We start from the raw sequence: 12,003 nt of genomic DNA, 5'->3' as shown, positions 1-12,003 counted from the left end.
GGGTGGGCTCAACACGGCGGTACAGGCTATACACATATTGATTTATGCTTATGAAATTGAACACTAGACCTGTCTAGAATCACAAAGGTGCAATCAACAATATGAGACGGAGATTAACTATATGACTGTCACGTGTAATACGGGCCTAACGCTGCTATTATATAATTACGCATTCCGGTACAGAGTTCGTAATGAATAATGGACATATCACAATAGGGAGCAATATTACATGTTGTCGTGGGATTTTTCTTGGGGTAAATAATTTATCTCCTTGCCCTTCTAAGTTTGGTCGGGAAGCCATCAAAAATTTATTATTTTTTGACTTGGGGAGTATTTCTATGTTGTATACCAAAACTTAATGATATTATCGACTAGGGCTTCATCAAGCCAAGTAGCTTGACATTTTACCCAACTACTTGACTTGAAAATCCAGCTCGAGAAAAATTACATACTTGAGCTTGACTTGACTTGGTTCTAGATATTTATTGCTTGACTTGATATCAAGCTACTTGATATTACTTGAGCTTGATATGCACGCGTCGCACGGCATATATTTCTGAAATCTCGTGCGCACTCAGACCAAATAAGGGGATTCCTTGAGCGCCGAGAGACTGAAGCATTCGCCAGTGTGACTTTATTAGTAGTTTTCTCAAATCTCTATGGAATCCATTGGTAGATTTTGGTAGTTTGAGAAATATCTTTCCAAACTTGGCCAAAATGGTCAAGGATTTTTTTTCAACGCCAAAATCTTCAGCTCCTGTTGAAACACAATTTTCCAAAGCTGCTCTTACAGTTACAAAATCCCGCAATAAGTTAGGCGACAAATCTATAAGATGCCTCATATGTGTCTCAGATCCTGGATGGAAAATTATGAGATCAAACAAAGCCTGGAGGTTTCTCAATGTTGAGAAACTTAATTTTTTATCATTTTTCATTTTGTTGTGATTTAGAATGATTTAATTTATGCTTCTATTTCAAAAAAATTGTTATTTTCGGTTCTTCCATTCAATAAATAAAAGTGTTTTTGCAAGGTTCCTTGTCATTTTATCATTTTCTGATTGATGTGACACTACACAATAAAACTGCCAAAAATCAAGTAGCTTGATAAGATTCAAGTACTCGATAAATAAATACTTGACTTGAATCGAAATTGAGTCAAGCTCAAGCCAAGTATCTTTAAAATCAAGCCAAGCCGTGAATCCCTATTCTGAAATCAACGGAGCTTCATTGAAAAAAGGTCCCTAGATTTTTTTTATTGAACGTATTATTTTCGCGATAATCGAGAACAAGCATAGAGCGTCTCCAACAAAAATAAACACAATTTTTTTTTTGGATTTCATGTTAAGTTCAAAAGTATTTGCATTCAAAACAAGGCGTGAAACAAGTGCTTTCACAACTCCTGCTTTGACACACGCTAACATGCTTAAAACTCTGTTTTGGAATAAATTAAATTGGACGATCCAAAGAGAAAATCACTTGTAACAATTTATGCCATCAACCTAGAATCCAAATAAAATGATTACAAGTATTCATATTTCAACATTATTATGGTGACAACCAGACGATATTGAAGAAATAACTCGACAATTCAAACACCGGATTACTCACTCAAAAAAAAAAAAAAATGGTGGAACTCCCATTTATCGCAATCAAATAAAACAACACTCCCTCTCACAGTAAATAACACATATTTTTATCGAACATCGAATCCTATTCCAACTCGGTAAAGAATTAAGGACAGATTACGCAAAAAGTCGAGTCAGCGTCGAAGTTTAGGAATAAATCACATGGCACGCCTTACAAACGTTTTACCAGGTGTAATAAAAGGCTTTAAAACGGACGTTAAATGTTTCTCCCTCTTGTTGATTTCATTAGTGAACTTTTTGGTGTTGTTGCCGTTAGTGTTATGACTCAGAGGTGCTAGTGTGGTCTGACACGATTGTTTTACTTGCAATCCTCTCGCTGTTCACACGTTCGGCAAGAAGGGTTGAAAATATCACGTATCCTTGGGAGGGGTTATTATTCATAATTTGAGTCATCATTTCTGACGATGAGTTGAAACAATACAGAGTAATACTGACGGGAATTGGAGTGGACTTGATAATTACTCAATGTCTTTATACTTCTCGATCCAATTTTTATTTTTTCATAAGAATATTCGGTTTGACGGCGACGGCATATTCCCATGATTTTCTGCGCTTGGGATTATCGTTGTGAACCCATTTTTGTCTCCGGTCACAATGAGATGCAGAAATCCCTTCCGTCTTTGCCTTGCAAGCAGCTGTTCACAAGCAACAAACGCCGTTCATCATCTCTCGGTTTCAACTCATACGGCACCCAATTTCCTTGTTTCTGAATCATTTCCATGACTTTTTGGCATTTTGAAATGGCTTATTGCCCCTCTCCCAATGATCCTGTCAATACTTGTTGCGTTTGACACGAGTCTTGATCAAGTAATGCCTCCAATTCTGTATCTTCGAAACCTTCTCTCTTCCTCCGCCATGTTGGTCTTCGTCGTCAAAATCACCGTTCTTGAAGCGTTGGAACAACTCTGGAACCCTTACCAATCAATCCACTTTTTCAACAATCTTATGCAGGTCCACATAAACTTAGTCAGAATTATGTTGATCCATTTTCAAGATAACCTAGTAGAAATGTTGTCATGACCTTCTAGCCCTCTAGATCTTTCGATCTTACACTCTATCAACACGTTTAGACCAAAATAGGGAGGAGAGAACTCTATTTAACCAAACCTTCGCAGACTCTAGCTAGAGGCACATCAGCACGAGGTCCAAGAACTCGAAGATGAGATAACTCACTAATAAATTATTCTTTTCTTCCTTTAAGAGGATGCTTCAGTACATAATACAATCATGGAGACCTAAAGATATTTTCAATATGTTATATCTTTCCAATGGTTGTATTTTTCTAAAAATTTGAGCAATTACTTACCTAACACATATTTTTATATGTTAGATATTTGCTCAACTCATATCCATAGTCCAAGTGAGAATAGAATGTCACAAAACAATGTATCCATAACTAGATTAAAACACCAAAAGGGCAAATCATAAATGGAAACTATTACTGATGAGTGATAATCATACCATATACATCACCTCTTCTCGAATCATTGAACGCGAATCATTGCATCACTTTCGCCATAAATCCTACAAACCATCAGATGAAGTTTTTACCGACGAATTATCCGAATAGAGAACGACAGACTTAACTGCAGGCATCATGTACATCATCGTGAGTTCAATAGAGTCGACGCCTTGAGATAATGGTATGCTCAAGACATAACAAATGACTAAGCGCCGAGACCATTGCGAGAGATGCCGCTCACTTGCTATCTACGTACAAGGAAAGGAGACGATCCGAAAGTCAAGACTCCTAAATTGGGGTTCAGCCATAATCTGGCGTATGAGATGAATTTAAAATGATAAAGACTGTAGAGATCGAAAGCATGTGCAATGAATTCTGGTGATTTGATTGGAGTGGATGTTTTCAAGATGGGGATTGAAAGTGATCTGGAGATATGGAGATTAAGACTTAATCGTTTCATATTTGAAACAAGGAATCAATTAGTAGCCATTTGGGATAGCTCGAATTATCTCAATTAGAATGAGGGTGATTGTGTTTTGCAATTTCTTTTACAGCGTCACTGTTTTATTCGAGGTTTTATCGTTTCGTGAGGAGTTATCGTAGCATGTTCCTAGAAAAACGTTACTCATTTCTAAAAATAAGGGTATGGTAACAAGTTGAAACATGATACCCTCGAAGTACCAAACCACGATGAGCTGTTTTCATTGGTCTTTGATATATACTAAGACGTATCATAGGACTTCATGATGAAAAGAAAAAATCTTCTAATACCCAATAAAAGACAAAAGACTATAACAACAGTAATATAGAGAACCACCGACGACGATTGTGTCTAAAAATATTAGTTCACCTTTCTATTATATACCTTTTTAATCTCCTGAAAGATATGTTATTCTGTTTACTCTCGTTCTCTTGTATACAAGAGATACCTCTGGACGACAAGCATCTTGCTTATCGCATCGATCAATCGATATTCTTCGAAACATCAACACAGGATTTGGAAGGACATGCATAATTTGCGAAAGGTTGACGGACTCTTAATTGATTGTTGACCGAAAAAACCACTTTTGAAACAACTTGAACCGACTGATCTAGAACGAAAGCAGTTGTTAGAATGTCGAGAATATAGAGTCAGCTCTTCACATTGGGTCTGGAGATGGAATTAAAAGTTCACTGTTTACACTTAGGTTTAATCTTTTACAGATTGATATAAGAGATCACAAAAATATAACAATTATTGTGACGAATTTGATTTCCACCATAGAGCAATAAGCATAGAGGGGGTCTACGCAATTTTTACTTGTTCTCAACATGGTTAGATTGCGTTTTCGGATTGTGATATATTTTCAATTCCACAATTTAACTATATTGTTATGAATGTATATTACTGAATGAAATATATTTATTTGAATGATTCCGGATTGGATATGCAAATTTGAATCCGATATTTTTCCTAATTGTCGAATTTATAATAAGCAGAATATTTATTATTTTCTGTAGCTACCTGCTGAAATCCAAGGTTTGGCGACTTTTGCTCTCCTAGTGTCATCGGTTGTTTCACGTCGTTTGGCGAGCTTGAAGTTTGTTTTCTGAATTTCTGATATATTTAGGTATTCATTTCAATATTTTTTGAGTCAATATAAAACGTTGATTCACTATGAGACATAAAAAGTGCTTTCTTTGTGGAGAAACTCGCGAATTGAGTGAAATATCGTATTACTGATGTGTTTTCATTTCCGCGCGCTTCATGTCAAATTTGATAGTTTATGTTGGGGGACAAAATTTGCTTACTGAAAATGACATATGCTCCCTCTATCTATGTTCATCACTCAGAGGGATTTTCAGTGGAAACTGTCTTAATTTTTGTCAGATGTCAGGAAAAATAAAAAACGGGAATTTTATGCTTTGTTCCTGAATTTTTTCTAAAGAGAAAACCCCTAAAACTTTTTTTTGAAAAAAATATCATCAGCATAACTTTCGCCGTGAAAATTGCGGCTATAACTAAATTTCCACCAAAAATCATACGACAACAAGACCCCCACAATTCGACATATTGTGTGGAGCACCCCTAAGACGTTTTTCGCCTCGTTCTCCCGAGTCAAAGTCGCGATAGACTGGGATTATCGCACATCCCAGAGCCCGATGCCGAAATCCGAGCCAAGATCCCACGCGATGATAAATCCGCCTAGCTGAGTTGGTTGGAAAGCGCTCCAAAACGTCGGAAAGCATTTCATTCCTTGACTTCCGAGGCCCGCAGGCGCTCCAGGCAAGTGGAGCTCCCATTCCGGGTTTTATTGGCGTGAAATAACCGCAGAACAAATTCATTATTTGGATTATTATCGCGAATAATTACGTTCCGAAAAGTTTGATCGTGCTGAGTTGTCGAAGGCGGCTGTGGGATGGCTAGAGAACCAAGTTGGGAATGGCACTAGTCGATCTTTCCACTCCACGTCACCACAACCCCCCCCCCTTAGATTGGGGGGAAATTTTATACTCGGGAACGAAAATGGAAATTGAGTCAACAATGAATTCGATTCTGTTTGGGAAGTGGTATGTAGGTTATTAAGATTGGAGGGGTGGGGGATTTATTAGTAGATGGAGAAACTGTTGGTAATCTTGGCGAGCGATGTTGGATTTTGACGAAAAGTTATTTTTAGTTGATGAATAAGTGGGACAAATTTCAGAAAGTGATTCAGTATGAAGAAATATTGCGAACCTTCTGTTTGCAAATGTTTCATTTTCCGAGATACGGGGTGTTAAAATTAGTGACTATTTATTTATTGCTTTCAATTAAAAGAAAAAATGGTACTCCATTGATATTTCACCCTAAAAATCATTTGTGGGACAAAAAATGGCTCATACTTTTTTTTGCATGGGGCACCGTTTCTGGTCAAAAAAGAGCCATAAAACATCTTCAATATATTATCAAGAACAAAACGAGGAACAAACTGACTGAAGACAATTCTTTAAAGAAATGAAGAATAAACCTCAAACTTTTTTATTAGAAATTGGAAATTATACGCCATTGGTTTTCATTTCATGGAAACGAACTTTTTTGATATAGATGTCAAACTAATACCCGCTTCGAATATGCTGTGAAACCTCAGAGTAATAAACATAGATGGAGGGAGCATATTTCATTTTTAGTTAGCAAATTTTGTCCTCAACATAAACTATCAAAATGGCATGAAGCGCGCGGAAATTGGAACATATCAGTGATACGATATTTCACTCAACTCGCGAGTTTTTCTACAAAGAACGCAACGTTTTATATCTACTCAAAATATATTGAAATAAATACCCCTATATATCAGAAATCCATAAAACAAACTTCAAGCGCGCCAAACGACGTGAAACAACCGATGACACTAGGAGAGGAAAAGTTGCCAAACCTTGGATGTCAGCAGGTAGATACAGAAAATAATAAATATTCTACTTATTATAAATTCGACAATTAGGAAAAATATCGCATCACAAATATTCAAATTGGCATATTTAATCCGGAATCACTCAAATAAATATATTTCATTCAATAATATACATTCATAACGATATAGTTAAATTGTGGATTTAAAAATAGATCACAATCCGGCAACGTAATCTAACAATGCTGGGGGCATGTAAATATTGCGTATACTCTCTCTATCTATGTTTATAACTCTATGATTTGGGATCAAAATAGGCTCATTCTTTTTTTTCTTAGGGAGCAAATGTCTTATTGACAAAGATGTCAAACTTATAGCTGCTTCAAATATGCTGTAAACAAATAAATGTAATGGGAAACAACTCAACTAAAATATAGAGTTACCACGTTTCCTGAAACTTCATAATTTATCGTATTCTTCTACCCATTCATTGAAATTTATTCAACTTTTGCTCTTCTGGAATTTCGTTTTTGTGTTCGACACGTTCTGGCTATGTGACAAATGACAGAATGCTTTCAGGCTGACTTGGAAACAATTCGTATGCCTTCCGGCAATTGCAAAAGGTTCGATAAGCGTTCTGATCTACATTGAACGGCTGAAAAGGAATAGTCCGAAAATTGGCAACATATGTTGAAGGATTTTTTGTCCATTGGCCGAAATCAGAGTATGATCCAAACATACACGTTAAAACTTTTTAAATTTTATCTCCCTCTGGAAAGATCAGTCTTAGTTAAATTTTCATATCACCCTCTAAATTGGAGGGAAATTTAACAATCGAGAATGAAAATGGAAATTGAGTCAACAATGAATTCGATTCAGTTCGATGGTATGTTGATTATTAAGTTGGAGGGAGGATTTATTAGCGACTGAGGAGGAACAGTTGGCAGCCAAAGTTAGATTTTTGATGCGGATCCTTTTGTTATTTTGACATCTGTTGATGACCAAGCATTTTTCTGTGATCACGTGAAATTATCTTTTTTCCCGTATTCCTAACATCCATATGGTTCCATTAAATTGGAATGACACATCACATCCGGTTCCCTAAAACTTATTGGCCCCATCTTCCATTCCTAATGAAGAAATTCTTACGATACGAAACATTAAATTCGTAATTTATTAATCCTATATCACTCAAAGCAGTGACATCTACAATGAGATTTCATTACCATTAAACCCAAGAACACTGTCGGCATTTTAATCGAGATCATAACTAATTAAGAATAGAAATCTTATAATCATTTAATTTGTCCATATTGGAGACATCCTAATGTCTTTCAATTAGGGCAAGCTGCAAATTGATAATTTAAAAATCTTGTGTGGAGGTGTTATGAAAATTGTTTTGTAGCTGAGTTTTCTAAACTAAGGCAGTCGATATTCGAGTTATGGATTCTTAGACATTCTAAAACGTATGTTGTAATAATATTGAGAGATCCCAAATGTTTATTAATGGAAATAATAAACCAAAACTGAACGTCCATATGGAAACTATCCTGACATTTTCTGTCTGAAGCAAGACGTATAAAATTAGACTCACTGAATTGAAATGAAGTTAGAGTAGTAGAATCACCATTTACTTTCGAAGGAAACAGTCTATTCTTTAAATTTCTTTGTTCTATATCTTTTATAATTAGCAACACAGAAGTTTTATGTCAGATGTCTGAAGCACAAAATTTATTTCAGAGGATACAGCACCAAAACTCAATGACCTATGACCGAGATCTAGGTTATTTATTGCTCAATGAAGCGACTAACAGAAGATAAACCATAAGCCAGCTTTTCTGAGAGACTGGAAATTGAAGAGGAAGAAATCGAAGTTAATGCCGTACTAATCTTAAGAGGAGCACATAAAGGCTAAGCTTCTAATCCAGGCAATTAAGAGGAACAGTTAAACGAGAAAAAGACTTTATTGGCATTCATGAGATTTCTGGATTTCTATTGGAAATAATGTAATTCGCTTAATTCTTTCATCTCGAATTGTAGAAATAAAACTGTCCTTCTTGTTCATACTAATACAGGGTGGCCATTTGAAAACGAAACAGACGAGATTACAGACGAAATGAAGTTTTTCGATAGAAATGCTCGGACAGGTCGATTTCTGTTTCGAGGGGGACAACTTAAGATGTAGGTTACGGACGCATAGCGCTTCAACCCTTGCTGCTACAACCCCCACCCCCAATTTTTGAATAGGGAAGATGGGGTGAGTGATACCTCAATTTAAGGGTATTTTTATACTGATTTCAGCATAGTAATTGTTTTTTCATTTTATGCATTAGTTCTCGAAATATTCATGCGTTAGTTAGTTAGAAAGGAAGCCACAGTCATGGTTGTTTTGAAGCTCAAAATGTCGATTTTTCACAAAACACTACAAGTGCCATGAAAACACCACTTCATTTTCAAATACTTAGTTAAGAATATTTCGAGAACTAATGCATAAAATGAAAAACAATTACTGTGCTGAAATCAGTATAAAAATACCTTTCAAATGAGGTATCACTCACCCCATCTTCCCTATTCAAAATTTGGGGGTGAGGGTTGTAGTAGCAAGGGTTGAAGCGCTATGCGTCCGTAACCTACATCTTAAGTTGTCCCCCTCGAAACAGAAATCGACCTGTCCGAGCATTTCTATCGAAAAACTTTATTTCGTCTGTAATCTCGTCTGTTTCGTTTTCAAATGGCCACCCTGTATAGTCTCTATGTAGATATTTATTTTGAGTAATAAATTTCAGAAACTTGCGCCTATTTGAAAAACATATATTTCAGAGTTCAATTCGCACACGTACCATAAATACAATTAAATGAAGGTATAAATGTAAATTTACAACTATGGAATAGAAGGTACTCCATAAGATACTCATGTAAAATTATAGAATTTCAATTCGCAATCAACCTCAAACATCAGATCTAGAAGAAGAGATCGATTCATAGTTAGAATGATTATTATACCTTTCGTAAGTCAGGATAGTAATCCACCTCAGTCAGATTGATTTTTTAACACATTCCCTTGAACGAATTATTTCGTTTCGTAACCCATTCCAGCCGATATCAAGAACAATTATTATAATGAATTGGCGCCTTCTACAACTCAGCCCAGACTGTTAAGAAAAACCCTGAGGCAAATAAAATCTTCTCGTTATTCTTTCAAATACTTCAACTCATTAGTTTCTATTCGAGTTTCTATTTGAATAGCGGACAATAGTTATTGTTACGCAAGGTACTTCGGCATAGTGATCCCTAATGGTAATTCAATTATATTTTTATGGAATATCAATAAATTTGAGCCACCATATATGTAAACTAGAAGTAATGCGGCACCTCAAGCAAGGCGCTTTGTTATGCTTCGCCTTGAGAGATCCATTTCAAAATAACGTTGCTTGGGTCTTGGTGCATGATACAGATTGAGTTTCGCAGGTAGTTCATTACAATACAAGATTAGAAAAAAAAATCGTTCAGATATTCTTGCGTATATTCTTTCCGCTTCATCTATGTTGATTCTTGAAGTACGTGCTGGTTGGTACTACATGATATCAACAGTTTTTGATGCCTGAAGGAATATTTCGGATTTTAATACAACTTATGTTCGTTATAAACTCAATATAAAACGTTATGAGATTTAAACACATGATATAGGTACCTAAGCAGATTTTCGATGATTTTCTTCGGAACATTACTTGAACCCTTGGTGCATTCAATTGGATCTATCTCTGTGAATAGATCTGAGGGGTTCATATAATGTTGATAAAACACGAGATAACACAAGATATCATCTTCACTCTTGACGTTACAAACAAGAAATGTTTCAGTATTTTTATTGTAAAGGAATTAAGGCTTCCATTTGGACAACTATCTTCACCTAATTCTCAGCCTTGAAATTTTTACTCATGAAAAAATTGATCAGTTTTTTTGATCTGATGACACTTCGAATGATAGGATCTTGGTATCTCAAAAAATGGACTGATTTGTTTCGATTTTTTGCGGTTATTTGCAAAGGAAGTCGAAGAAATGTAGGATGCAAGTATATGATTTCATATACTATCGAATTCACAGTTAGAAAATGAATCATTCATTTTTATATATAAATTTAAATAAAAGATCGATTCCAAAATTTGAAAGCATCAATGATCGGATACAAATTCATAATGGCACATATTTTCTATGCTTCCCATTTATGCAAGATAATTGCTCCAAAAGCAATGACAAATGCATCACCCAGTAATTTTTTTCATGGCATGTCACTTTGAAAATGACTGATACAATCCATCAGAAATCTACAATTCGATTGTGAAATTACAGTGAAGCTTCATGTGAGATTTCGTAGAAAAATTTTATGAATAGGAATTGAAGCTACCAAACTTCAGTTCAGTTTAGTTTTGATGTAAAAGAAGGATCTTATACTTCATTATTACGTATGCATAGTTTCAAACAGGATGAAAGGTAAACTTCTATGGCATTTTCAATTTGATACGATATTCATCAACTTCTTAATTTATTCTTGATATAAACCACAACAGAGATGTCAATGACTTTATTGTTTCGTTTGATATTTATCAATTTCTTCGTTGTTTCCTAAAAGAAAACACAACCTTCATTACTATTATTACTTTGGAAACAAATTCTTCTTCATTCAAAAGCAAGATTGAATTCGATTATCTCTTCAGATTTTCTTTGAAACATTCCATAACTAAATCTATCATCAATTTACCTCAGAATCAAAGTAAATCCAAGCGTAAATCCCAAAATCGAAGTCACTGAAATTACCACTTCTGTCAAAACCAACCACAGAAACGTATCAATATCGAACACAAAATAATATAAAATTCACAAGTGATTTTCGGGTAGTTCTAGATTTTGTCGTAAACAAAATGTAAACAGAGATCGAACGTGAATGCGCGGCACCAGCGGCGTCGGAGGTGTTATACGCTCTGCTCTCCACAGAGTTTCGTTCCGAACTAAAGCTCTTCGTCAGAGTGTTCAGAGCAAAGCGCTTCCCTATTCGTTTTAGGAGCATGACCGGGCGGTTAACTTTTATTCTATTCGCTTCTGCATTTCGTAGTCTGGAAGCAGGGCTCGTTTGGTGTGCTGAAAAAAAGGGATCTGAGGGAAATTCTGCGAAGAACTATGACCTGGGTGACTGAAGAAACTGGTACCTGAAAGATTTCGATGTGGGTTGAGCTTTCGAATTTGTTTAATTTAGGTAAAACTATGGCTGATACTTTTTCGCTAAGTTTAGCTAGGAAGGAGCAAGGAACTTTGTGTAGGGTAGGTTTGAATCTTGAACCCAAACTTGCGAATTTTCATGGCTTACCTACTAGTGATGTTTTGAAACGAAAGTCTGATTTTCTGTGTATAAATAGAACATCGAAAAAAGATGAGGAAAGCACTGCTTTCCTCATTTTTATTGAATTTCTTAGTTTTCGTGAGATAACGAGTCAAAATTATAAAAACTGGACTGGAATAAAGAATTTTCATAACT

At 35.5% G+C, this 12,003-nt stretch overlaps 1 protein-coding gene across 2 annotated transcripts in view; it reads right to left on the bottom strand.

Annotated features, from left to right (window-relative positions):
- Window positions 1-11,490, bottom strand: part of LOC123677642 (netrin receptor UNC5B) — a 296,659-nt gene extending 285,169 nt beyond the window's left edge. The window contains exon 1 of one of the 2 annotated variants that reach the window (XM_045614289.1): window positions 11,233-11,490. The gene's annotated coding sequence lies outside the window, so the exon portion shown is untranslated. Of the gene's footprint in view, window positions 1-2,952; window positions 3,199-11,232 lie in introns of those variants that run through there. The other variant, XM_045614290.1, reaches the window with a different exon arrangement.
- Window positions 11,491-12,003: the final 513 nt, after the last annotated feature.

This window comes from Harmonia axyridis, chromosome 4, assembly GCF_914767665.1.
Source record: "Harmonia axyridis chromosome 4, icHarAxyr1.1, whole genome shotgun sequence".
NCBI lineage: Eukaryota > Metazoa > Arthropoda > Insecta > Coleoptera > Coccinellidae > Harmonia > Harmonia axyridis.
The sequence above is the reverse complement of the archived record's forward strand: the minus strand, read 5'-3'. Positions and strand labels throughout refer to the sequence as shown.